The sequence below is a fragment of the Lichenostomus cassidix genome, chromosome 3 (assembly GCF_008360975.1).
Source record: "Lichenostomus cassidix isolate B80296 chromosome 3, HeHo_3.0, whole genome shotgun sequence".
NCBI classification, from domain to species: Eukaryota; Metazoa; Chordata; class Aves; order Passeriformes; family Meliphagidae; genus Lichenostomus; species Lichenostomus cassidix.
In genome coordinates, this window is record NC_139483.1 from 79,691,393 (window position 1) to 79,696,185 (window position 4,793).

Sequence of the window (4,793 nt, forward strand, 5' to 3'; positions counted from 1 at the left end):
ACCACATGACTCATGGATTTATCTCATTCTATTGTGAGATGCTCCACCCAGGAGGGAGAAGCCAAGCATTCCCACCTGGATATAACCTGGCCTTGGAGCTGCCCAAATCAGCCCTGTCTTCTGGGTTCCCAGAGGACAAGAGGTACCACTGGGTCTTGAGGTGGAGACCAGACCTTCCACAGGATCACCGCTTCAACTGAACTACTTCATTTGGACTGCTACCACCAGGGGTACTGAGGAGAATGAGGGGAGCTGTCCGGCTCAGGGGCTGTGGGGCAGGAGTGACCACAGGGCCATGGCCAGGCTCAGTCTGTGGACTCAAGCACAGACTCGCTGAGCGCCAGGTCCCAGTAGTACTCAGCACTGTGCTTCTTGAAGTGCTCCCGTGCCATGCTCTCCCTGGGGTACTGCTTGAACTTCATCTTGCCGAAGCTGCGATCCTTCACCATGCCCTCCCAAACCAGAGAGCATTTGTTTGTTTTCTTAATGGATTCCTTGTCAGACTCATCATCATCTTCTCCCTTCGTGTGTGACATCTGCTCGTCCCACTTTATTCGATGCAACATAAGTCATTTTAATTTCTTCTGTGCTTTCAGGCCTCCTTCTACCACCACCACGTTGACATCTTTGTGCAAGACCACCACGCCTGTGAGGTACAGCTGCCCAGCATTTGCCTCGATTTTGAATTTTTTTGCCGGATTGCTCAAGTTTTGGACCCTGTACACAGCTATGTGAACTCCCTGCAAAACATTTTCCTTGAGCTTTTTCACCTTCTTCGCTTTCTGCTGCTCTGCCATGAGATTCCTTGCCACATTTGCTTCCTCATGAGCCTTCTGTCTCTTGGCCATCTGCACTCGGACATGAGCTTCCACCTTCGTGGGGTCCTGGACAGCTTCTGTGCCCAGCACCTGCATCAGGTTGGAAATCCCCACTTTGGGCTCTGGTGGTGGCATCAGGCTCAGCCTGACCTTCTCCTGCAGCTCCTTCTGGGCTTCTCGCCGTGTCTGGCGCCGTAATTTCTTCTGCTCTTTCTTTGTTAAATACACACCCAGGGTCACTGGTGTGTCACTGTCCACTGGGGGGTTGAGCTAAGCTGGGTGCTCAGCTAGGTTTGTGATCCCAAAAGAGTCATCCCTCTTTGAGGTCATCCCACCTTTTAAATCCAGGCCGTTGGGGATGATGTAGGAGTCCCACCACTCGATCTGCGGGATCTCCCCCTCCTTCAGCTCCTTCTTAGGGGTGATCAGAGCCAACTTGGTGGAAATGTGAATCCCAGTTGTCCTGGCAGCCTGGGAGATCTCTGCCTGCAGCTTTTCTAGCTGAGCCTTCGTTCGCAACCTCTGGGCAATTTTCTCAAATTTGCCTTTTTCATGGAACTTAAAGGTGCGTTTCTGCCGCTGGGCTGGGGTTATGGAGACCCGAGGGTCAAAGTGAGTGTTTGACTCCATGTCTTCGGAGGGCTTTTCTTTAAGCTGCTGTTTGAACTGCTCTCTCTTCACTGCTCAGATGTTGGCCTTTAGGGTCGGCATGCGGTGAGCCAGCTCGATCTCCTTCCCAGTCGCATCCACCATCTGGCCCTGCTCATCCAGGATCAGTGGCATCGGCTTGGTCTGGTCCTTCAGCTCCACTCTCAGTGGTGCGATGCCCATGGCATGAAGGTTGGCCAGCCCCACCATGTTGGCATTGCCGATGAGCCCTGGTTTCAGAGCCAGCTGAGCCTGGATCCAGACCTGCAGCTCTGCAGCTTTCCTGGCCTTCTCGATGGCCTCGTTCATGAATGTGGCTGCCTGCGAGGGCTGAATTGTGTTGCCAATGGGGAACCCTTCTGACTGGGATGAAGAAGAAATTTTGCGCTGTGGCGTTGGAGGAGTGATGAAACTCAGCTGTTTTTTCCTCTTTTCAATCTGCCGGGTAGCTGCCTCCATCATCTGTTTGATCTGGAGTTTAGACAGCATCCCTGAGCTCTCCGACGGTGGGCCTGGAATGACTTCAGGCTCATCCTCAACCTCCTCAAACCGTGAGATGTGTCGCTTCTTGATGCCAGAAGATTCCTTGGACACCTCACAGTCATCACCAAACACATCCTTTAGCTCCCACTTCTGGTCACTGTTGGATTTGGAGTGCCGGGAGCTTCGTCCTTCTTCCACTGCCTCAAAGAGCTTGTCTACAAATCATAGTGTGGAATCATCCAGGAAGGGTTTGAGGTGGTTGGCTGCTCTTTTCTTGTCCATGCCCTTCCTGATGCAGTTGAGTGCTGCAGGGTGGTGGTAGCAGTCCAACTGAAGTAGTTCAGTTCAAGCGGTGATCCTGTGGAAGGTCTGGTCTCCACCTGAAGGTCCAGAGGCAGCTCTTATCCTCTGGGAATCCAGTAGACAGGGCTGATTTGGGCAGCTCCAAGGCCAGGTTATATCCAGGTGGGAATGCTTGGCTCCTCCCTCCTGGGTGGAGCATCTCACAGTAGGATGAGATAAGTCCATGAGTCATGCGGTGGTTTCTTGATGGCCCATTGTCTGTTATCAGGGGTGAGTCATCACAGGAGATAACAGCTAATGTCCCACAGCTGGTGGTAATAGAATAATAAATACATCTATATTGTAACCTAGGACACTAAGAACAAAAATTTGAATTTCACAGGCTGGATAGATCAGAAAATGGAAAAAAAAAAAAGAAATTAAAAAGAGAGAGAAAAAAGAGAAGTAGAAGAAAAAGAAAGTAATAAAAGAAAGAACAAAAAAGCACCACTCAAAATCTCTCTAGTCATTTTGAAAATTTTAGGCCATTTCCTGCAAATTATACTTTCTGAAAAAGAAATGCAGCACTGCCCATCCAGCCTGTCAACTGCTCCAGACTTTCCAAAAGCACCACTCTCTAAAGTTGTCAACAGTGTATTTTACAAAGATATACAGTCAGCAAAGAAGTAGGTAGCACAGAGATAGCTTTTATTCAGAGCAAGTGGCACGCACAATCCTTCTCCAAATTGTCAGACACTTACAGCTGTTCATCAGTAAACCACATTGTTAGCAATGAAACCATGGAAGAACAGGGTGTTGCAAATTTCCAGGCCAAGCCTGCAAAAGACATTGTGAGACTGCAGCATGGAAAGTAAGGCCTTTGGAGACTTCTACTCATGCAAACAATCACTGGTCTTCATGAACTTTAGAAGTAAATTATTAGAGTTGGAAGAATAAAAAAGACACTCCAGTTTCAGGGTTTCCCTTTCATAACTCTGGGATTGGAGGTCCTGGCTTTAACATCATCACCATATGTCAGGCTGTCTCACATTTTTCTTGTTAAAATATAACCTATTATTTTTATATTTGTTGTATAAACAGTAGCCAGGAAATTCTTTTAAACTTCTATTACTCATGAAGTATTTCCTTCTCCTCAGATATTTAAGAGACTTATTCTTAAACAGGCAGAGAATGGTTCTCCTGTTCATGATTTGTCTGTTTTGAGTAGTTCAAGTTTTATTGGTTTCTCTTATTAACATCTGGGTCAGAGGAGCTGAATTTTGCATTGAGTAAGTGATGAGTACACTTTGGCCTTGAAGTGTTCAGGCTACTGATTCAGTAAATATATCCAGGCTAGGGAGATAAGTAGGTCTCTAGTTTCAAATACTAAGTTTTAAAAATAAATTTTGAAAAACAATATTTTTTTAAAAACCTGTTTACTACAGAATGGTTTTTTATTGGATTTGAAGACTTCTCTTAGTTTTGGAAAGTAGAAAAATATCCAAAACAAAAGCCTCCCATAGAATTATGTATGTATTCAGACACAAGCAAAACTCTACCTTCCCTGTTTACCATGTACTATGGTAACTTAATTTTTCAATAGTTTCACTCAAATAAACAAAGAATTATTTATAAATCAGAAAAATTTTCAGCCTAGTCTCATCCCAGTCCCAATGCGTTAATGAAATGTTTTCCCCATGGCACAACAACCTTTAGATGTCAGCTCAGTTTTATAATGTCGATTGAAAAATTGCTATTCCTCAGAATATAATTTTTGTTACAAGTGCAGATGCTAATTAGCCGAATTAGGTAGTAGTATAGAGGTACTAGTCAAGTATTTGTAGAAACCAGGCAGTTACATCTTATCACGTAGAATATTTTCTGTCTACATTTTAAGGGAAATGGTTTGCAAGGCTGTATTGGCCAAGCATTATGGGAATCATCACAAGGAGATTCAGGGGCTTGTGTTCTCTCAAACATGTCTTTTTTAAAGCTTGCACCTTCTGTTTCTTTGAATTTTTCAGTATTGATATAAGCATAGGTTTTATTCTACTTTATTTTTTACCTAGAGGATTTTTAGACAATTATGTATTTTTCACCCATGACATGCAGTGGGAGGATAAAGGGCAAGGTGAAAGAGGTTAGTTTTATGCTATGAGAAAGGTGCTCACAGCTGGAAGGGCCACAGTCGAGGAGGCAGATGAGCTTCTAGTGTTCTCTGCAGGACTGGTTGTGAGGATAGAATGGGAAATCTCCAGAAAAGTGATCTGAATTTGTCCCTGAGCAACCTGGTTCACCATTGCATCTGTGCCTGACTTGGAATTCCACCCTGCTTTGAATGGGGAGTGGATCAGATGATTTCCAGAGAGCTCTCCTAACAAATTATTATGTTACTGTGACTTTAATAGGTACTGCCATCTAGTTGGCATATGTATTCCAGAGTCAGATTCTAGGGAAAAAAACAAGACAGAAATGGAGCAGCAGGCTCAGGTTACCTGACTTTTTCACAGGTGTCTAAGGACCCTCTGCTACTCCTGCTTCCACACCTGACTTCACCTAATT

At 45.1% G+C, this 4,793-nt stretch overlaps 1 pseudogene; it reads right to left on the minus strand.

Annotated features, from left to right (window-relative positions):
- Positions 1 to 260: 260 nt before the first annotated feature.
- LOC146440084 (U4/U6 small nuclear ribonucleoprotein Prp3 pseudogene) lies at positions 261 to 4,531 on the minus strand (annotated as a pseudogene).
- Positions 4,532 to 4,793: the final 262 nt, after the last annotated feature.